The sequence below is a fragment of the Microcebus murinus genome, chromosome 26 (assembly GCF_040939455.1).
Source record: "Microcebus murinus isolate Inina chromosome 26, M.murinus_Inina_mat1.0, whole genome shotgun sequence".
In the NCBI taxonomy this organism is placed as follows: Eukaryota; Metazoa; Chordata; class Mammalia; order Primates; family Cheirogaleidae; genus Microcebus; species Microcebus murinus.
The window spans coordinates 11,942,228-11,967,341 of record NC_134129.1 but is presented as its reverse complement, the minus strand read 5'-3'; positions in this window follow the sequence as shown (position 1 = coordinate 11,967,341).

Below are 25,114 nucleotides of genomic sequence, written 5' to 3'. Positions count from 1 at the left end.
CCCAAAGGGAAAAAAAATATTCTGTAATAAAGACGTCTGCACTTGAATGTTTATAGCAGCACAATTCACAACTGCAAAGATGTGGAAACAACCCAAGTGCCCATCAATACATGAGTGGATTAATAACATGTGGTATATGTATACCATGGAGTACTACTCAACCATAAAAAAACAATGGTGAACTAGCATCTCTTGTATCTTCCTTGTTGGAGCTAGAGCCCATTCTTTGATGTGAGATATCCCAAGAATGGAAAAATAAGAACCACATGTACTCACCAGCAAATTGGTACTAACCTATCAACACTGAGCACACATGCAAGTAACATTCATCAGGTGGTGGGCAGGTGGGAGTGGGGTGGAGGTGATGGGTAAATTCATAACTAATACATGTGGAGTGCACTGTCTGGGGGTTGGGAACACTTGTAGCTCTGGCCTGGGAGAAACGAAGGCAATATATGAAACCAAAATGTTTGTAACCCCATAATATTGTGAAATTAAAAAAAGAAAAGGAAGGAAAGAAGGGAAGGAAGGAAGGAAGGAAAGAAGGAAGGAAGGAAGGAAGGAAGGAAGGAAGGAAGGAAGGAAGGAAGGAAGGAAGGAAGGAAGGAAGGAAGGAAGGAAGGAAAGAGAAAGAACAGATTTACAAACAAAAATATGTTTAGAGTAATTTTATATTTACCCACATAGTTCCCCTTTACCAGTGCTCTGCTCTTTATTTCCTTATGTGGATTCTGGTGACAGTGAGTGCTGTGATCTTGTCAGCAGTTTGCTATTGCTTTTGGCAATGCCTTGGAAATACAGCTTTTTGCACAGAGGTGATCACTAAGTCAAATCAAATAGCCACTACACTTTGGGAACAGAGATTTTCCAGGCTGTTGCTAGTTGGACAAAATATTTACTGTGCTCTGGGGATTGAGCTTTTAATGGAGCTCCAAAAGAGATTAATCCTGTCATTTGGCCACAAGACCTCTGATTTTCACAGCTATAGTGGCAAAAAGCTGCAAAGGAAGGGTACTGGGAACAGCCACAAATTGAAATGCCATAGACCCTACTACCTCACTGAGGTTCAATGGTGTCTCCTGGTAGGAACCTTTCACTTCATCCTGTAGATTTGGCTAATATCTAGAGTTCTGTTGATTCTAGCTGCTTTGGCAGTATTGTTGTTTTTGTAGGAAAGTAACCGAAAGCCATGCTTGGCCATTTGGAAAGTTGACATTTGATGTACATACTGTTAAACTTTTATTTCATAAAATTTAAAACATGTACAAAAGTGAAAGTAAGCATATAAAAAATGGCCAAGTACTCATTGCACAGCTTCAATAGCTTTTTTTTTTTAAATGATGGCTAGTTTTGTTATAAATATGAATTTTTCTATGAATCCATAGAAATTTTTCTATGAATTTTTCTTCATCCTGATTTATGTGAAGTAAATGCCAGATATGTATCTTATAATTCATAAGTATTTCAATATATACCTTACAAAATAAAGACTTATAAAACACCAAAATAAGAGGATAAACACCTCTAAAATTTAAGCCTACTTCATTAATGTTATGAAATATTATATCATCATAGTATTATTTCATAATATTATGAAATATAATGGTCATTATTTTCTAATTGTCTCATAATTTGTAACAATCTGCTCAAATTAAAATTTAAGTAATGTCTTTATATATCAATTGATTATTCACTTAAGATTATTTTTACATAGACTTGACTTCCAATAATGTTATCTCTTTTATTTGCTGAAGGAATACCATTTATATATGTATATATTTTTCACGATATGAACTTTATTGATAGAAACCTCATACTGCCACTAAACACATCTTTGTAGTCTCTGTATTTTTCATAGGCTAAAGGTTAAATCTAGGGCTTCAATCTAATTTAGGTTCAATATTTTTGGCAAAAAGTTCTTCCTAGGCTACATTGGGTACTTTCATCAAGAGACACATAAGGCTTTTGTTGTGATTTTTGGAAGTATTTATATTGATCACCTAGATTGATTAATCCACTCTAGGCTGCAAGATACTATTCTATTTCTATTCTAATACTGTTCTCATACTATTCTATTCCTTCTTCCTTTATGAGCGTAGAAACATCTATCATAGAAACTTCCTACTGTGATTTGAATGTGTCCCCCAAAAAGATGTGTTGAAAACTGAATCCACAATGTAACAGTTTTGGGAAGTGGAGGGGATTAGGCCAGGAGAACTCTGCCCTGATGAATGGATTAATGCTGTTATCATGGGAGTGTGTTATCTCAGGAGTAGGTTCCTTATAAAAGGATGGGTTTCGCCCCTTTTTGTATATCTTACCTCCTCTTTGCCCCGCTGCCTTCCACCATGGGATTACATAGCAGGAAGGTCCTTGAAAAATGCTGGCTCCTTGATCTCGGACTTCTCAACTCCCAGAACAGCAAAGAAATAAATTTCTGTTCTTATAAATATCTGAGTATCAGGCATTCTGTTATAGAAGCACAAATAGACTAAGACGCTTCACTACAAAAAACTAGTTTACTAATCTAATGGATGTGTTGTAATTGCTAAAGAAATCCTGAAACTTTCTTATTAATGACCAGTTCCTAAAACAATGCAGTATTTTTCTACTACTCATCGAATGTGACCAATGAGGGTTTTTGTCTGTCTATTTGCTTTGTGCTTGTTTTTGAGTACATCATTCTTGAACTAAACCTATTTTTTCGCGTGTTTTAACCAACTATCCTAAATGTCTAAATGATTTTACCTTTGGCCACTGGATCTCCTTCAGTTTGGCTCTGAGCCATTTCTATGTTCTCTCAGTGTCTTTAACAGATTTCTTTTTTCTGCTACCTACCTTGATACCTATCACTTTCCCAAGGGTCTCTGATTAATTAATTAATTTATTTTTTTATGAAAATGGCCTTTAGGGACTATGATACACATATTAGGGTTACTTATTGCCACTGAATTGGACATTCTTTACAGGTCTTTTAGACATAGGGAATACAAATATTTGAAATGAATTGTGTGTGTTGTCAAAGAAAGAAATATTACACAAGTTCAATAGGCAAAAAAAAATGATATTCAAGCCTACTCACATAGGGGAGTATGAAGCAGGTTTATTGATAACTAACTTCAAGGGAGGACTTCCACTACATGGGAGATAGCAAAGATCATCACTCTGCCAACCACTAGGAATAGGAGTCCTCATGCTTCCACACTTACATTCACTGCATCCTGAGCTATAATTTTACCAATTGCTTGAGTCTGGTAAGACCTAGTACAGTCACATGCAGCAAGTTATTTGAAGCAGAGTTATTACTTACAGATAGACAGCAAGGGATAAAAGGATCCAAGGATCCATTGTGAGCTGGAACCTCAAAGCTCAAGAAAGCTGACAGAAGCAGATGGAACTTAACTGCTTGCCCCACTTGCTCCACAGCTGAGGGACCCCAAAAGATAGCCCATGCTGATTATATTCCTCACAGGCAACAAGCATCCCTGGGCAAAGCTTTGAAGGATGTCCTGCTTCCAGGGGACAGAGAAATAAATCCTAGACTGTTCAGTGAAGTTCTTCTCTAACCCAAGATATTATATTCCCTTGAAGGGACAGAGTGAAGGCCCAGGCTTTTTCAGGAAGTTCCGCCCTATCTCAGGATACTGCATTCAAAGCACATTTTACAGTTATTCTGAGAGCTACAGGCAATGAGAAGAGTTGGGGAGAAACTGGGTCAGACAAAGCTATCAGGGGACCATCCAGTAGGGAAAGAGATTGAACACAACTGCCCTGAACAAAAGGCAATGAGTTTTTAAGAGGTAGAGAGAGATAGTGGGAAAGTACTGGAGGATATTAGGGGTGAAGTTGCTCAATATCATTAGGACACCTGAATTTTAGCAAATTCAGATCACTGCTTATCAAAGTTATGCCCCTGTGCCCTGACAGATGCTGGGAGACAGGGACAGTCTCCTTCTTGATGATTGCATTTCAAAGGGATGACTCCCAGGTCTTTGAGAAAGATATTCCAGGGTTATAAAACTGGCAAAAGGCTGAGAGATTTACATCTCAAAGGGATGGAGAAAGAATTTACAACTGCAAGTTTTCTAAAATAAATATTTTAAGCAAAGGACATCAGGGTCTATCTATAGTCAGAAAGAAACCTAGCTAAGTTCAGCAAAGCTAAGGAAAATATTATAGCTGTTCTGGTCAATACACACACATATATAGACATACACATACATACAAGTGTATGTGATATAATTTAAAGACAACATAATGATAAGTGTATTCTAACAATTTCAGTGCAAATCTAGGATTATCAGGCTTTTACTTAGTCTCATTGTTCTTAAAAGTATTATTTTTTCTTTTCCCTTCAATAAAAATCCTAGTTGTTTATAACATCACCATAACTACTCATTTCTAAGACACAACTGTCTTAGAATGGTAATTACAGATGTATCACTAATCATATGAATTCTTGCTTAGTTTTTTGGAAGTATTTTTTTTCTCCTTACTTCATGTCACACTAAGATACTCAGTTAAACAGAATACTATTTTTGAGGGTGACTTAGAAGGGTTTTATTCTGTGGTATGTAAACAGACATGAAGTCTGTCAAACAAGACAGACGATGAAAAAGTTGTGGAGATCTACTGTACAACATCACACGTATAGTCGACAATAATGCACCATACACTTAAAAGTCTGTTAAATGGGTAGATCTCATATTGGGTTATTACTGCAATAAAATTTTTTAAAAAGTAAAGTTTATTTGTCTTAGTTTAATTTTTATTTTTGAAGAAAACCTTTTTATGTAAAATATTTTCATAGTTTCAAAATCAAAATAATAAAAATAATATATTGAGAAAAGTCCAGTTTCTATCCCTGACAAACTCCACATTATTCTCTCTCTTCTTATAAGCAATATTTTCCCCCCAATGTTAGGGTTTATTGTTTCAAGCTTCTTTTTCATCAGCATAAGCAGCTACGTATAAGTCAGTATGAGTGAAAGGGCAGTTTTGCAAAATTAACAGGAAGATATCTAATCCTGCAATTTCCTAGTAACAGTTAAAGAGCTATCCTATGACTTGTCTCCCTAACGGGCACCCCACAGGAGTTCTATTTTGCACAATTCTCTGAAAAGAGTTGAACAGATGGAAAAAAAGATGTCCATCATCCTCTTTCAAATTTGCTTTGAGAATCTCCTTTTACAGAATTCCTGAGAGAACAACAGGAGAATGAGCTTCAGGCCTCAGTCGTGTCTCAAGGGCAGAGTCACTTCTCTTGAGATAATCCCATCTCCAAAGAAGGGGGAAAGCCCAGTCTTGGACTTTGACATCCTGCCACACCTTTGGTTTCTGTTATCAGCCTTCCACCAAGAAGAAAGAAAGGTGTGGATACAGCAATTTCTCCACTGTACCCTGCCAATTAACAACCCTCTTTAAAAGCCCTGATGGCTGGTTTTCAAGGCCAGGACATTCTTCCTTTTTCCACCTCTGTGCTGGTCTTTTTTCCACCCAGGAAAAAGAAAATAAACTTTTTTTTTCTATCCTAATCTTTGTCTGGAAAAATCTTTCTCAAAACCCACCTGCACTAGCTCACACCCTAACAATGAGTATACATATATATGAGTGTGTGTATATCTGTGTTTGTGTGTGTGTTTGTGTATATATATCTCCATATTTGTAGCTCCCTCCCTTTTTTCACATTACATTAGCTATGCATGCTCTTTTCCATATTAATATTAAAACAATGGTAAACCCTGAAGCTCATGTCATAGTAGTATATAGAGACAGACTTCATTCTTTTTAAAATTTGAAATAGTATTTGCATATCACTCTGCTGTGTGACTATAATAAAGTATATTAAATCAGCTCCCCTACCAGTAAATATTTAGGCAGTTTTATGTGAGACTGTGTTGTTCTCACAGTATACTTGAGTTCTTTATGTTTTCTTGAGTGCTTAGAAGCAGAGGAAGCCCATACATTTATCACCTGGGCATCCTTTTTTTTTTGTTGTATTTTTCCCAAGAGTTAAATGTGTCAGCTTCTTGGCTGGGCATTGTGGCTCATGCTTGTAATCCCAGTGCTTTGGGTGGCCAAAGTGGAAAGATCACTTGAGCCCAGGAGTTTGAAGAAGTTACAGTGATCTGTGATCACAACACTGTACTTCAGCCTGGGCAATAGAATGAGATCCTGTGTGTGTATATGTGGGTGTATATATATATATATATATATATATATATATATATATATATATATATAATTTTTAAAAAGTTAGCCTCTTCCTCTCCCCAACCTTTATCTAGTCCCACTTTTTCTTTATCCCTATTGTGCCTGTGCTGCTGGATTTGGATTTTACTCTCAGTGTTTTCTCCTCACTCCAGTGCTTCAGTGCACTGGACAAAGGGAGTTTAAGTTGATCCATTTCAAAAGTTCTTAGATCCCCACTCCCTACTGTGGTCTTGTTGTAGCCTGAAAAACTCCCTTCCCATTTTATGTGCTGTTCTAAAATTGGCTTGCTGAGATTTCCAGTGAGTAGCTTTTGGCATTTGGGGTTTCTCTGGATTCTTAAAAAGTTACTTTCTTTTCACTGTGCCTTCTCTCTGGATTTTCTTATAATGATAATAATATTGGAGTTAAAAATCTACTATATATATGTATGTAAAATTCTTATATGGCTATAATAACTTCATTGGTGTGGCACTGGAAGTTTATAAAATATTTCATCTTATTTCATTTTTATGATCCTAATGGACCCAAGTGGATATCAAATACTTTAAGATAACTGCCACTGATGCCAAAAAGAGTTGGTATGTTGTGGGACTAGAATCGAATGCAGCTTCCAACTTTATGCCAAAAGCATATTCCGCACCACTATGGTTTACAGCTAAATCTCAGGTCAGTTGGACGCAAACTATTCTATCCGACTGATATAATTTCCTCATATTTTGGAGATTTAAGGGAAATAGCCCATGAATATCCTAAACCAGTAATGTTCATTATCTCATATTATAGCACACACACAAAAAACTCAAAAGAATATGTGAGTGACAGAGCAAATCACTATCACTATTGAGAAGAGATGATGGGCTAAGTCTCCTGTCTCTCAATCCACAATCCTATACGCTCTAATTAAATGGAAAACATTCCCTGAAGGAAGCACTCAGCAAATTCTCTGCTGCTACTCCTCACTCATTAAAATATTATTCTTTTAAGTGAAAGAACCAGTTACCTTTAGGGAAGACTGCTTTTCTGAATTTCAAAACACCTTTTCTTATGCTCTTTACTACCTAGAGTAATATGTGAAGAATAAAACCACACCAACCACACTTTCTCATTTATTAGTTTGTGGCAATACTGAAGTAAAAATAAGTGTACTATACCTAAGCATCCCCTGGCAGGTTTTGGGTAAGATGTTTGCACACATTTTTTCATCAGTAGAAAATCACAGATTATGATGAGATGTTCTCATTATTGGGGGGGTTTTATCTCTCCACCTTTGATCCTATATCCTTGAATTGTGAGCCATAAGGCAATGCTTTCCAATATAAGAGAAATAATTGCATATAAAACTAAAATATAGGTTGTATAAATATAATTTCAAAAATTTTAGGCCATATGTGTATCAACAAACCTATTATACCTAGGTACCCTGTGCCAGGTGACTTGGCATGTCTCCTCAAATATATTCCTATATAGCTAGAAATGATAACTACAGTTGTTTTGGTCAATCCAATCAAAAGATGGAATTCATGCAGTAAATTAAACAGGTAAAATTAGATTTAAAATAGGAATTATTAACTGTAATAAAAGAATAATTATAAGATATAATGAAATCCTATATGGTACCCTAAAACCAAGAGAGTACTCAAGGAAGTATAGGCTTGGATGGGGTTCTGACCTTGTTGAAATAGATGTGGTGCATTTAGAGCTTGGAGGTAAATATCGATTGATGAGTGACACAGTAACTAAGCCAATTGCTGAGTCACATAAATAGCAAAATAAAAGATGACCAAGCCTTAAGAAAAGAGGTAAAAATTTTTAAATAGGTTAATGGCAATCATTGTATTCCAGTGACCCTTTTCTTACATGATAATGTGAAAATTGCTTAATACATTGTTCAAAGTCTTTCATATTTTAAATTATTTTCTTTCATGGCCCAGTCATTTTCCCCAATATTAACTATTATATAGATAATTAAACAGTGAATTCATTAATAACTAAAAATGATAAAGGCAAATTCAAATAATATATTAACTGGTATATATGTAAGGACTCAGTTATAGCACATCAAATTTTAATTTGGTTATCTGAAGTAAAAGCATAAAACAATATGCAAAGTCAAGATCTAGAGTCATTACTTTCTAAGTCAATTTCTTACATTTCCACCAATAGATCTTTAAATGGGGCAGATTAACTGAGTTCTCTATTCTTCAGTTTTCTATCTCTTTTAAGTTTTCTATCTTTTTAAAGTTTTTACTTGGTACAATAATATCCACTTTACAGGGTGAGGTGTAGCCAATTTAATGGATAACTGTAAGTATATAGAACATAGCCAGTGAAATAATATGAACCCAACAAACATAACTATGATCACAAGTATCACTAGTGTAGATTAATCAGAAATAACTTATTTATTAACCTGGAATATATGAATGAAGAGTGAGTATAATAGTCTTGTCATGGTAAACAATAGCAAACATTAAATTTTTATTAATATCACATTCTAAAATCTAGCTATCTAGACAAGATAGAGTATGTTAACCAACAGTATTGAATCATAGTATTTTCTTCTGGATGACACTCAGGAGAAATTGAGTCCCATAAATAGATACACTAGTGGGGACCTACCCCTGACAATAGGAAATTATACCACACAATAAAAGTCATGAATCCTAAACTAAGATGGCTATCATGGTATGTATTTAACAAAATCAGATGATGCTTTCATAGTCAATTTGGTTATTAAGACTTTTATCTTTAAGCAAGAAGACACAGAGATAGGGCAGCCAGAAGCATTCAAATAATAATACATTTTGCAATTAGATGCCATTGCACACCAATTAGGATGTCCATTGTTGAAAGAAAAGAAAATAGAGAGAGAAAGAAAGAAAGAGAGAGAGAGAGAGAGAGAGAGAGAGAGAGAGAGAGAGAGAAAGAAAGAAAGAAAGAAAGAAAGAAAGAAAGAAAGAAAGAAAGAAAGAAAGAAAGAAAGCAAGAAAGAAAAATAAAACAGATGTTGGCAAAGAAGTGTAGCAATTGCATTGGGAACCAAAATGGTGTTACTAGTGTCAAAAAGAATGTGTGATTTCCTTAAAAAATTAAACAGAAACAACATATGACCTAGCAAGTTTATTTCTAGGCATATACACAAAAGAACTAAAAGCAGACAGTTGAATAGAGATATTTGTATACTAATCTTTACAGCAACATTATTCTTAATCGCCAAAAGGTGGATAAATAAAATATGATGCATACATGCAATGGGATATATACATACAATGAGATATTATTCAGCCTTAAAAGGGAATGAAATTCTGACACATGCTACAACATGGATGAATATTGAAAATGTTATGCTAAGTCAAATAAGCTAGACACACAAACCCAAACATTACAGTTCCATTTATATGAAATACCTAGATTAGTCCAATACATAGAGACAGAAAGTAAACTGGTGGTTTCTGGGGACTTGGAGGAGGGAGAAATGAGAAATTAGTGTTAAATGGGCACAGATTTTCAGTTTGAGATGATGAAAAATTTCTGGCGATAGATGATAGTGATGGTTACATAACAGTGCATGTTATTAATGCTAAATGGCAGTAAATTGGCACATAAAATAGTTAAAATGGTAAATTTTATTACAATTAAAAGTAAAAGAAAGAAAAAAATGCACAAAGTTTGCCAAATGCATTTGTCAAACAAAGAATTGCACTGTGCTTAGAAAATGTGGTATATGTATACCATGGAGTACTACTCAGCCATAAAACATGGTGAACTAACAACTCTTGCATTATCCTGGATGGAGCTGGAACCCATTTTTCAAAGTGGAGTATCACAAGAATGTAAAAACAAACACCACATGTACTCTCCATTAAATTCGCACTGCTTGATCAACAGTTATGTGAACATATGGAAGTAGCATTCATTGTGTGTCGAGCAGGTGTAAACGGATAGGAGGGGATGGGTAAATTCACACCTTATGGGTGCAGTGTGCACTGTCTGGGGGATGGGCATGCTGGTATCTCTGACTGGGGTGGTGAAAATGTGATATATGTAACCAAAATGTTTGTACCCCCATAATATTCTGAAATTAAAAAAAAAAAAAAAGGAAGAAAACTGGGCGAATGGAGGTGAAGAGTAAGGGCAACATTCCTGTCTTTTCTTCTCTCTTTTGTGGATTGTTTAGCTAATTGATATACTTATTTACACTTGGTTTTCTTTTACATTGTTTTGCTTTTTATAAACACAAATGTTTCAGTGCTCAATATTATTTTACCATTTGAGCATATTAGGAAGAATGTGTATTCCCATTCCTTTAGTTATTTTAGCCATAAATTTATTGTATACTTCCTCTACTTTTAGGATTCCCAGGCTAAACCAATAAAAACACTATTTTTATAGTATATGTTTCTCAAATATTTCATAGGACAATTTTGTACTGAATTCTTAGTTGTTTATATAAAATCCAAATTAACTAGGGACCCTGCATTTTATCTGGCAACACTGTCTGCTTTGAATTCTCTTTATCTTCCATTTCTTCCTGAAAATATTTTACCCAAATTTGAAGACTCAGTACAAATATCTATTCTGCAAAGATTTATTTAATACTGTAGGCAATATATGTATTTTTTCAAAGAAGAAATTCTAATACATGTGTTAAGATAATTCTAATTCTAATTGTTCTACTTCAACTGATCTATAATTTTCCTTTATCTTCCATTTACAACATTGCTACTTATCATCAAAAGGTATAAGTTCTAACCAAAATGAAACGGTTTAACATGTATATTAAGAATACAAAGTTATCTATGAAACATAGAAAGATAAAATGGAAAAATAAAAAGCATTAGAGACCTCTTAATATTTCAATCTGGAAATTTTCCAAGTATGTAGAGGTACAAGAATGGGGAGAACCAAAGTAACACTCTAGGAGTCTTTTAAATGAACGGGGTTTATCAGAATTCCATTATTTCTTTTTACTGCTAATATCGAATTATCCAGCTGGAAAGTTCATAAGCAGTTTGGAAATTACTAAAAGTCATGAGAAAATTGCCACAGAATCCAGTTAAAATCTAGAACACTTTTCTAGGTAAATACATTTTATCTTATTGAAGAATCTAGGACCTCCTGGTACTTTAAGTTAGTCATAAGAGAAATGGGAGTGTTGATTTGTGCAATTTGAAGTTATGCATAAGAGAAAAGGAGTTGTTAAAAGATTTTATGATGAGTATAAGCATATTGAATGAACAAACACTATTAAAAATAAAATAAGCCCTTTTATGGAAAAAAAAACAGACAGGAAAGAAAAACATGGTGTGAAGCAGTAGATCTGCTTAAAATCTTAATCACACAATGATATGTAGGAAGAAAGACTTTATTCTTAATGGAGAAATCAAATCAGAAAAATGTAATAAAATCTAAAACTAATGTTTCCTTCTCCCTACACCTATTAAGACAATCTTTGGGGGAAAAAAATAAGGCTAAAAATACTACTAGAAGCTGTAGGTTAATTCCTACCCACTTCCTGAAGTGGCACAAGAGAAGAGAGAGAGTCAGGCTGCGACATCAGCCTAAATTATCCCTGGAAATAGGAAATATATATCTTTGAAATGAGACCACCCAATGACAACACTAATACTTGTACTGGAGGCTCATGCCAGACAGAGGAAGGTAAAAAAAATCATTTTTCATTGTTCTTGTACTGGTAATGTGCTGATCATGGTTATTTCTTCATGACCTGGCTCTATGATATTTTCCTAGTTACTCTCCGTCACTTTTCCTATCTTTTGTCCGCACTGGACCCTTTTACAGGTTTTTCAGTGCATTATACTCTCCCCACCTCATGGCCAGCCATGGCACATGTTACCTACTTTTCCTGAAACACTCTCTTATCTGTTTTTTTTTTTTTTCATAACTTTTTACTCATATTGAAAATTTCAATTTAAGAAAACTCTCTGAATCCAAGATGGCATTAAAGCTCTCATTTTATGTTTTAAAGAAAGCTTCAAGATTCCTTTAAAATATCCAGAAGCACTAGTAATGATTTTAAAAATAAAAAGATTGTGTCCCCAAAATTCTATAATCTATTCTCTGTCTCTACCTTTCAGACCTCATCTATCTACCACTTTGGCCTTGCTTCCTTCAACTTCCCTGATATTTCTTTTATTCTAGGAATATGATAGGCCCATTCCAGTGATTTGTGTTCCTGTTCTCTGCCCAAATGTTCTTGTTCTAGACCTGTTGCTCCATTAGGTAGCCACTACTTCCTATAGAGCTATTCAACTTGGAAATTAAATTCATTAAAATTAAATAGATATATATTCATATGCACAAAAAATGAATCTAGCATAGATCTTTACAGTCCTCATAAAATTCAACTCAAAATGGATCACAGATCTACATGTAAATGTAAAACTACAAAACTTTTAGAAGATAACATAGGAGAAAAATCTGGATAACTGTGTGCTTGGTGATGACATTTTAGATATAATAGCAAAAGCACAATCCATGAAAGAAAAAAAATGATAGCTGGGCTTCATTACTACTAAATTCTGCTCTCCAAATTACACTGTCAAGAAAATAAGCAGGAAAGCCACATATTGGGAGAGGATATCTGCAAAAGACATCTCTGATAAAGGACTGTTAGCCAAAATATACAAAGAACTCTTCAAACTCAATAATAAGAAACCAACATTTCAACTAGAAAAATGAGCCAAAGACATTAGGACTTTACAACCTTAAGATCTGTTGGGTTACCTATCTCACCAAAGAAGATATACAGATGGCAAATAAACAATTGAAAGATGTCCACAGCATATGGTATCAGGGAAATGCAAATTAAACAATAAAAAGATACCACTACACACTTATTAACATAGAAAAAATCTAGAAAACCGGACCTGGCGCGGTGGCTCATGCCTGTAATCCTAGCACTCTGGGAGGTCGAGGCGGGCAGATTGTCCGAGGTCAGGAGTTCAAGACCAGCATGAGCAAGAGCGAGACCCCGTCTCTACTATAAAAATAGAAATAAATTAATTGGCCAACTAATATATATAGAAAAAATTAGCCGGGCATGGTGGTGCATGCCTATAGTTCCAGCTACTTGGGAGGCTGAGGCAGGAGGATCGCTTAAGCCCAGGAGTTTGAAGTTGCTGTGAGCTAGGCTGATGCCATGGCACTCACTCTAGCCTGGGCAACAACGTGAGACTTTGTCTCAAAAAAAAAAAAAAAAAAATCTAGAAAACCTACAGCACCAAATGCTGGTGAGGATGTGGAGCCAGAGGAACACATTCATTTCTGATGGGAATGCACAATAGTCTAGCCATTTTGGAATACAGTTTGGTGGTTTCTTACAAAACTAAACATACTCTTATCATATGATCTAGCAACCATTCTCCTTGGTGTTTACACAAAGAAGCTGGAAACTTATATCTATACAAGAATTTCCATATGAATGTTTATAGAGGTTTTATTCATAATTGCCAAGACTTGAAAATAACCAAGATGTCCTTCAGCAGTTGAATAGATATATAAATTGTGGTACATCCTGATGATGGAATATTATTCAGCACTAAAAAGAAATGAGGTATCAACCCATGAACAAATACGGAGGAAACGTAAATGTATAGTAATAAATGAAAGAAGCCAATCTGAAAAAGCTACAAACTGTATGATTCCAACTATATGAAAAACTGGAAAAGGCAAAACTGTGGAAATAACAGAAAAGATCAGGTGTTGTCAGGGGTTGGGGGAAGGAAGAGATGAATAGGCAGAATTCAGAGGATTTTTAGAGTAGTGAAACCACTCAGTATAATACTATAATGGGGGATACAGGTCATTATACAGTTGTCCAAACTCATAGAATGTGCAACACCAAAAATGAACCTTAAAATAAATTATGGACTTTGGGTGATAATGACACATCATTGTAGGTCCGTGTAAATTCATCAGTTGTAACAAATGTATAGCTAATGGCTAAAAACTAACAACCGACTGGATGGTGTGGAATACATTTCTATCATAAATAATTCAACAGGACACCACTACTCTAGACCAGGAATTAGCAAACTTCCTATGAAAGGCAGATAACAAATATTCTGCAGTTTACAGGCCATAGTGTCTCCATCACAACATTCAAATTTTCAGTTTTAGCATTAAAGCAGCAATTGTCAATGTAAACAAATGGGCAAAGTTGTATGTGTGTGTATATATATATTATATATATATATAAATTTTATATATATATATAAAATTTCTTTTTTACAGAAAAAGGTGACAGGTTGGATTTGGCCTACAAGTTATAGTTTGTCATCCTCTTTTCTACACGTTTGTGGCTAGCTCCTTAATATATTATACTTTTTTCAGTCAAATTTACCTCACTATTGAAGTCTTTATAACTACACAATATAAATTATCCCTCCAACCTTTTATTTCCCTCCAGTTACTTTTCACTGTCTCACTTTATTTTATGTTCTTCATAATATTTGTCATTAACTTGACTCACTCTGATTATTTAAAATGTATTTACTTTGTTATTTTTAATTCTTTGTTAGATAAGAGGTCCATTAGAGAGAGGATGTAGTTTGTCTTTTTCATCATTTTTCCCTAGGACCCAGAATATACTGACATGTTTTAGACAATAAATTTCTGATGAGGGGCACTTAATACAATTATATTTAATTTGTTATTATGTTATATTTAGAATGTGGCTTAATGGCTTTTTCCTCTATAAGTCCGAAAGTATACCAAGGACAGATTAAAATTTTTCATTTATCACTGAGGCCCAGACTCTAGCAAAATGGTTGATAAGAATATTATATTTTCTCAATTATAAGACTTATTCAAATAAAAATTCATCTTCAGTGACACATCATAAAAATAAAACTCTAATACAGTAGTCCACCATTATTTGCAAGTTATATGTTCTAAGGCTCCAGTAAATGCAATGCCTGACTCTGTGGATAATACCAAACCCTATATATTCTATTTTTTTTCCCCATGAGGTAATGGGTGGGGAGACACAGGGTGGATACGCAGGACTGGGGATGATTTATGTCACAGAGTAAGAGTGTGTGAATTTCATCACACTACTCAGAATGGTGCACAATTTAAAACTTATGAGTAGTTTAATTGTTAAATTTTCCATTTAATATTTTCAGGTTGACTGTGGGTAAATGAAATTGCAGAAAGCTAAACTGTAGACAAGGGGATACTACTGTATATTAAATGCACATGTATCCGTAAGATACATTATCTTTCAGAAACATTAAATGTAAAAAAGTGGCTCTTAAAGTAAAATAAAGCATGTTTGTGCTATGTAATGGTAAAGTTATTTAAGTTTGACCATTTTCTGTCCCCAGGCACCCTTAATGGAGCATGTTGGTTTGTCTCTTCACAGCATTACACGACATAAGCAAGTTGTGTTTAAGTTCAGATGGTTGATCTGAATATGCACAGAAACTCCTGGTTTCATTTAAGATCCCCTGATGTTTACATCTATAAGCATTATAGAAAGCACAAGAGGAAATTGCCCCAGTTTTTGTAGAAACTGTACTCATTTAACATCTTTTTCCTCTCCCACTTTTTAATGCTAATTAAATTGGCATTTATGAAAAATAAATTGTCCTTTTATTTAAGATGTCAGAGTTAAGATAAAATAAATAGATGAGAAAGAGACACTCTCCTCTCTTCTGTTTCCACCTGATCAAAGGGTAGGGCAGATCAAGAAAATATGCTATTAGTTTTACAGTTTAGATCTCAAGATATTCTGTCTTCAAATAGATGTTGGGGGTCTCCTGTCTCATATAATACAGAGAAGATACAATTTTTTCATGACATAGAAATTGAGAAGTATTTTAATTTTAAATGTGCTGTTTCTCCACTCATTCAGGTGTATGCCTAGTAGCTCAGGTAATTAATTATGTTTTGTGGGTCCTCTTCTTTGGACACTTAAATAGGATGTCACTCAGTATTCACCCCCTGATCCAGTCACTCTATATTTCTTTGAATTCCTCAAAAGCATGTAAAACACTTTTTTCAGGTCTCTGTCCCCTGGCTAATTTCAATTTTATGTTTGGGCTCTTCTTAGATACCACATTTCCCCGAAGTCTCATACTGTCTTCTTCTATTTATTCTCTTTTTTATCTATGTTGACCACCTACAATTAGGATTTTCCAGGGTAAAAAGTAGGTAAAAATCATGTCCTTTGTTTAAAAGCAAACTGTATAGAGTTAAGAGTATACATTTTTCCTATCACATTTTTAACAATTAAGATATGTTTTATACAGCAAATTTTACCCTTATCAGTGCCCAGCTCTGCAAGTTTGTAAAAATATACACAGTCCTCAATTTACCTCCATACTCAAGATAAGGAGTAGTTTTATCACCTCAAAATATTTTTCTTTGCCCTTGTTAAGTAACTTTTTCTGTACAGAGTTAAACAGGCAAGAAAGACTTTATTCGAGATTATTGCAATGGTAGTCAAGACTGTTGCAATAGGGAAGAAAGGTTGAGCACAATCTAATTGAACAAAAGCATGAAAATTTATAAGAGCTGGGTGAGCTAGTGGAAAAGTACTGTAAGACATTAGGGATAAAGTTGGTCAATGATGTTGATCGAGGCCATTGGGCTATCAGTGTTTGCTAATTGCTACTTAGGAAAGTTAGGTTCCTACCCTCCTCTAGGGACTAAAAGATAGGGGCTCTATCTTTCCTACTGATTACATTTCAAAGGAATACCTTCCAGGTACTTGAGAAAGATATTCCAGGGTTGTAAAAACAGCAAGAGACAGCTAGGAGAAGATTTACACCTCAAAAGAACAGAGTAAGAATTTACAACAGCAAGTTTTTTTAAAAGCAAATGCTCTAAGAAAAAGGAAGTCAGAGGCCTATATAGTCAGGAAGAAATCTATCTAAAATTTAGCCAGGCTGAGGGGAATGTTAAGACCTCCTTGGTCACTCTTTTATAATCAACTGTCTCTTTACTTCAGGGCCATGGCAATCACTGAACTGTTTTCTGTTTCAATAATTTTGTTTTTCCATGAATGTTATAGTAATGAAATCACATAGTACCATAGCCTTTGAATTTGGCTTTTTAAACTCCTTATAATGCATTTTAGATTCATCCATTCCACCAGGTATATCAGTAGTTTATCCCATTTTTATTCTCATGTAAAATTTTATTGTGTAAGTTTACTATAGTGTGTTTTTGCATGTCCCAGTTAAGGCGCATTTGGGTTGTGTCTAGATGTGGGAAATCATAAATGAAGCTGCTTCAAATAATAACCTACGTGTTTTTATGAGGACACAGATTTTCATTTCAATTGGGTAAATATCAAGGAGTGGGATTGCTAGATCACAGGATGAGTGTATGTTTAACTTTATAAGAGACAATCAAAATGTTTACCAAAGTGCTTGTATGTTTTGCATTCCCATAGGCAATTTATCAGAAGTCCAGTTACTATGCATCCTCGAAAGAACTCTATATTTCAATTTTGTATTTTGTTTTATTTTTTATCTTAGTCATTTTACTAAGTGTATAATGATAACTCATTGTCACATAACTGTGTAATTCTCTGATGAATAATGATGATCAGTGTCTTTTCATTTTGCTTAATAACCATTTTTTTTTAATTTTTGTGAATTAGTTTTTGAAATCTTTTGCCAATTTGTGCATTGGCTTGTTTGTTTCCTTATTATTTTTGAGTATTCTTTTTGTCATTTTTAATCAAATCCTTTCTGTGAATTGCAATTGTTTTCCCCCAGGACATTCCTTGTGTTTTCATTCTCTTAAGAATGTCTGTAGAGTGACAACACAAGATAGCTGACTAGAAGCTCTTGGAGCTTTCTCCAAAACAATGAATAAATTCTACATTTTAACCAATGGAATTCTTTATAAAGTAATAAATAACCCAGAGTATATTTAATAATATGAAGAATCAATATTTTAGTCACTATTTAACAACAAAATCTTAACTGCTTATTTCCTGTCTGTTTCCTGAGGTCCTTTGAATTATTGATTGTTTGGTTTAATACTGAATTGCCATGTGCTTAAGGTATTAAAAAATAATTTCAGAGAATGAGATAATTGCATAAACAAGTTAGTTTGAAATATAAACCCTTTTATGATTTTTCATATTAGCCATGCAATTACAATTTTGGGTGCAAGGCTAAATGTTTTTGATCACTACTGTTAGGTTTACAAACTAGATAATGTAAAGGGAAGCAGGAAAGCACACTTACTACTTACTGCCTTAGAGCAAAGTTCTGCCTTAGGCATTTGTTTGTCTTCATATAAACTGACCATAGCACTAATAAACCTTCATGTAGACAGAGTTTGAAGCAACAGTTCTTAAATAACTCCTGCAGCCCACTCTGGGTAATTTTATAAAATGTTATTTCTTTCAAAAGGCTTTTACACAAATGTCTAAAGGCATTTCTATAATATATAATGCCTAAGTTAAGTAATGTAAATTAATAAATGAAATGAGAGATTATGATTACCTTTGCCATGGCAATGCTAATGATTTACTTTAATTAAATCTGCCTTCATTAGGCACATTTGTGACCATTAGCAAGAGATAATGCACTGGCATTTTACAAACATATGCAAGTTTGTGGATTATATCATATTAATATCCTAGGAATATGAATACTTTAATATATTAATATTTGAACACTCACATATAAGCACATATACAGCAATCACTACTTGAATCTATAAATGGATATTTTTCAGTATAAATACAATCATTTAAACTGTCAATTCTTCTTAATTGTGAAGTTTTTCCTATATGTGATGGTTAATGAAAACAAGACCAGTGTTAAATTACAAACATACAGTTGAGCAACAGCTACATTAAATAAAGAACACTTATGAGCAAAGCCCTAGCTCAGTCTGACTCCTAAGACTGAGCTATAAACTACTACATTATAGTGCTCCATTTATATTAACACTAAGAGAGGAAGCAGTGAGATGCTTTGCCCCTTTTTAAAAAACCACATTAATGAGAGCCATTCCCTCTAGGCTCTTTATCTAATGTGAGAGAGGAGAAAGAAATGGCCACCAATCCAGTTAGTTTAGCCATTGGAAAATTAGATTCACACCTCCTCTTTATAATACCCATAGGATTTGTTATAAACTTAGTTTAGGTGCCCAAAAGCTTAAATGAATTCGAGTTACCATTGTGAAGTCTTCATTTGTCAAATTAATGGACCACCAACTCAGCAATCAGGAGATGGCCTGAAGAAAATAGGGCCCAGAAGAAACAACTTTTCCTTAGTGATAAAGAATAGAAATTGTCAAACCAGAAGACATTGCTGGCTTTGGGAAAGCATCAGAGTAATGGCGCCTGAGAAGTCAGTTGGAAGGTGACTTTTCTGTGTAGGAGAAAAGCACCATGGAGGAAATAGAGTCCATGACGGGTACATTTCGTCTTTGGCCATGCCTAATTCCTAACTTGATCGGAACTGTTTATTCTGCTTTTCCCTGGAGGTCTTCAGTAACCTCTACCAGTCCCCTAATCCACACTAATCTAAATCCCTTTAGATCCAATTACATGGTTGCATCACGGAAAGAGCTCAAAAATTATACTGAATCTTATACTAAGCAAATTTGAAAATACATATGCATATGTGATGGCAACATTTTCCTGGTCTAAGTTATTCCTTCATGTTCTATGGTGCTATATATGGTGCTGAGAACTATTCTCCTCTGAAAAGTCCTGATTCTGCCGCCCACCCCATTCAGTGGAAAGGCCCAGCCTCCAATTATGAAAATAATATAAGTCATGCCTCATACATGATTTGTAAATTTTAATTTTTATTTAAAAATGCAGTCTAGTGTGGGACACTGATATCTATTAAGAAAACAAAAAGTGATCAATTTTAAGAGCATGAAAGTGATAATTTTTTAAATGGATGAATTAGAAGTGAAACTCCTGGTTGAAGTTTCAGGCAGACACAGTTCAGGGTTCTTTTTATTCAGCTGGTCCCAGCCACAAGTCCAGATACTTAAATGACTATTGGGATTTGTGTATTGGAGGTCTTCCTTCAAATAGCAACATTATTCCTGACGACAACAACCTTGATTCCCCACCTATTTAACATCAGCTAAACTTAGCTGAAGTCTCTGCTATTTCAAAGGGCTAGCCTAAGATGTAGGTTAACAATTCACTTTATGACATACTTGGGCTAAATGACCTTACATGCAATTAGCTTTCTTCAGAGCATCATACAGCTACCTGAGTGTATCTTGAACAGATCTTCTCAACCAGTTCACAGGTTATAGGGTTGACATCTTTGTGGATCATCATTCTATCGAACACATACTATGATAGTCATGCATTACTTAATGATGGGGACCGACTGAGAAATGCATCATCAGGTGATTTTGTAGTTGCGTGAACCTTGCAGAGTGTGCTTACACAAAACCTAGACAATATAGCCCACTGCACACCTCAACTATGTAGTATATAGCCTATTGCTCCTAGGCTGCTAACCTGTACAGCATGTTACTGTGCTGAATACTGGAGGTCATTGTAAAACAATCTTAAGTGTTTATGCACCTAAACATATCCAAACATAGACAAGGTACAATCAAAATGTGGTATTATAATCTTATGGGACTCCCTTCATATGTGGTCCATTATTGTCATTATGTGGTACATGACTGTATGTTTTTCTTTTTTTTTTATTATTATTATTTCAGGATATTATGAGGATACAAACATTTTGGTTGCATTTTATATCTTTGCCTCTCCCTAGCGGGGGTTAGATGTATGCCCTTCCCCTCTCCAATGCTCACCGTGTCCTTTAGTTGTGTGTTCTGAAACATTTTCTTTTGTATGAAACACGGTACATCTAATTTTAAAGAACTTTTATTGTAAGATAAAAGCAGGAGTTATATTATCTGCACATCACAGCTGTAATATAATTCATGCCATATTATCTGGACAAATTTTAAGAACATGAATCTTAGTGATATGTTTGTAAGTGGATAAATTAAAATATTATATTTTTACTCATCAGGACTTCAATATATTGACCCGTTGATAATGTAAAGCTTCTAATTATCACATCTCTGAATTTTCTTTCAAATTTCGGTAGCTCTAAGTCCTTTTCTTTTTAAGTGCTCTGATAGTAATTTTAAAGAGACTTGGGAGAGAGCTACACACACTTTCAGAGTCTTCCATGTGTGAAGAGGGTTAAAACAGTATGAATATGCTCACAAATTTCACAGAGACTTAAACAAAAAAACTATATATATACTAATTATTACATATGGTTATATGGCATTATTGCCACTAAGAATGAAAAACATGATAAATGTATGTGTATATATTTTTTTCTCCATTCCAGAAAATTCTTAAAATGTAGAACTATTTCACTGGCGTGGGTGATGGGAAAGAAAATGAATATCAAAAAATGAGAATATGAGACTCTTCTAGAATGTAATTCTTAAGTGCATAGTTTTTAAAGTTACTCCCTAGATCTGTTCACCTGGAAATATTCTACATTCTTGGTCTGATATGCTAGCCACTAGCAATGTGTTGCTTGAAGCCTGGCTGGTATAACTAAGGAAATGAATTTTAATGGGATTTAATTTATTAATTTAAGTTTAATTATACATAGCCATGTCCATCATGCCTAATGTTTTGAGCTTCTACATAAAGAATCAGAAAAAGTCATATTTAATCCTAACAATGAATTTTTTAAAATATTTATGTACATTTATAAAACTTTAGGCTATGTATCCATTTCTTTTTAATGCAGGCTAGGATATAGAGTTTCTTTCATTCAAATAAAATTAAAATCACATTGAAAATCACAACAGAAAAATATAACAGCAACCCACTTCATCAAGGTTATTATCTTTTATTGATTTTTTTCTTGCAATTTTAAGTTTTTTTTTTTTTTTTTTACATTAATGTAAGCATTTTCTAAAGGAAATGGAAAATGAGTTTCAGTGGCAATAGAAGTGGCACAATTGCTTCAGCATTGAAAACAAAGCAAAACAAAACAAACAAAATTCCTGTTAGGAACAAATGTTACAACCATAAATGTTTATGCATAAAGCAGATTCACATACGTTACCTACCTTGCTTTTGAAATTTATGGTGGATTCTGCAATGTAAGTCTATAAAAATGTAAAAAGTCGTTCCTTTTCTTTCATTGAAGCCTTTGGCAAATCATTGGCACTTGGTAACTTTTGTCACTATAAATACAGTCAAAACGACAGTGCATCTTGAATTATTTTAATATAATGGCTGCATTTTTGCACATTTTATTTTTTCAGATTGTCCATTCAACAGTCAGCTTTAATGATTCAGTATTTTTTGCCAGATTTTAGATTTTTAAAGCTATCTTCCCATCTTAATATACAATAAGACAACCAACAAATGAGCAAATAAATGAAAATCCCCCAAATCCTGTATTAAAATAAGGTTGGGATGCCTTGGGAATAGATGTCTTGGGAATCTATTCTCATAGGGCATAATAACTTAATTAATAGCTAATTTAATATTGTACCAGTGCCAGAAATATCTTGAAAAACTATGAATTGATGTATGTTCTGTCAAATAAGTCCCCCAAGAGATGATAAATTAAGCCACCATTTTGAATGATGAGCAATTCAGTGATAAATTATAATTATGTGTAGAGGCACAATCAGGTATGTCTTATCTGGCTCTTCTATGTTTCAGTCATTGCTAATATTCTAGGCATTAAAATCATATATTCACAATTACAGGCACACACACATCAAGTTTCAGTAATATGAAGCTTGATGCTCAGTCTTTCAAATGTTAATTTAGGCAAAGTTATGCATACATAAATTTTAATCAGTATGATATTCTTGATATTAAATTGCATTCCAATCAATTTCTTATTTTAATTGTTTCCCCAATAAAGAATGGATATAACCACGTAGGTAACTATGCAAACAGATACTTGAATCCAAAAATCTTGTATCATTTTTAGCCTAAAATTTAGCAATAAGTATAAGCCATTATAAAGTTGATATTATTACACAATAATTTGGAGAGGAAACCTACTAATACCCTGAAGATAATCACAAATGTTTAAGATTTCAGAATAATTTAGTTATAAAATACACGTCCTCTCATCTATAAATGAGTATTCAATTTGTGGCCTAAAGCTAGTGTCATCGTTTTGAAGTTTTTCTTTTTAATAACTGTGAGATTTTTTAATTAATATATTTACATTCTCTTTCATGGTTTCTCTTGTGATCAATAAAATAGCTACTGAGTTGGTTATTTACAAAGTTGAGGCTCTTGCTATTCAACTGTCTTCATTTAGAAAATTTCCCAGGCCGGGCGCTGTGGCTCACGCCTGTAATCCTAGCTCTTGGGAGGCCGAGGCGGGCGGATTGCTCAAGGTCAGGAGTTCAAAACCAGCCTGAGCGAGACCCCGTCTCTACTATAAATAGAAAGAAATTAATTGGCCAACTGATATATATATAAAAAATTAGCCGGGCATGGTGGCGCATGCCTGTAGTCCCAGCTACTTGGGGAGGCTGAGGCAGGAGGATCGCTTGAGCCCAGGAGTTTGAGGTTGCTGTGAGCGAGGCTGACGCCATGGCACTCACTCTAGCCTGGACAACAAAGCGAGACTCTGTCTCAAAAAAAAAAAAAAAAAAAAAAAGAAAATTTCCCAAATAACTTTTAGAACTGCTTATCAAAGAGTATTATCTAACAAAGATGCTAACCGTTTTAATTCTCATCCAATAATTTTGTTTCTATTGCACATTCAGTAAGCAACATTTATTCTAGTTCATCAGGAAATGGATTGGTAGCTCAGCGAAGTATATTTAATTGCCATAATTTGTATTCCAATTTTGCCCTGAATCTATGACTGTTTGTTAGACTGAAAACAAACTGTTTACTGACTGAGTTAAGCAGTCTCAAAAGACAGAATATTCTGGCCAATGTCAACAGATGAATATATAAATAAATTTAATAATTCTTTTATCTTTAATGTGAGATTTAAAAAAAATGACATGACTGAGAAAGAGAGATACACAAAAGATTGTAAAATTGTTTTCTTGTACAAATGATACCTGAAAAAAATACAATTATTTTCTGTAAAACTCTTTACGCTGTAGGTAGCAGAATAATTGTGCTATCTATATATATTTTTAGATGGCATAAATTATAAGTTGATAATTTGAAGAAGAAAAATCAAGTTTAGAGATGGTATAAATTAATCCAGAATTGGTCAACATAATTTTTAGTGATCTTTCATATAAAATGTATAGTGGCTAATATGTAAAATGACTTGTAGAGTAATTCAGAGATTTAATCACACACAGACATATATACACACACACAGAGTATTTGGTTAAAAAGGAAATGTCTGTTTATTATAGATAAAATCCCTCTTTGTAACAAATATTAACATTAAAAATATGAATTCCGATAACCACAAAGATTGTCCCAAGTAGAAAATAAGTGTGTTTTGCAGAAAAATAAAACAGCAGAAATATCATAGCTAATATTTCTTCTCAGTCTTAAGAAGAGAAAAAGTGAATCTGTTAGCATATTTGTCTACTTTTACTAATGCTAAAATTATTGACAAATCTTAAATTGTAGGACTGCCATAACAAATGTTTTTCCATTCATTTTATTTTGATTTTCTGCTAAGAAATTCTAATTCTAAGCAAATAATTTGATTAGTATACATTTTCTGTTACATAAGAATAGTGTAAAATAGTGTAAATATATTTATAAAAGGGCTTGCCACAGATTATATTGTTTAATAATTACATATACTTCTTTTATGAATTTGAGTATAAAAATGGTTAGGGGAAATATCTAAATATGTTTTGTAATGATGGGTTAGCTAATCTCGGCCCCTTTACAGATCAACACTGTAAATACTTTCAGTGTTGTTAA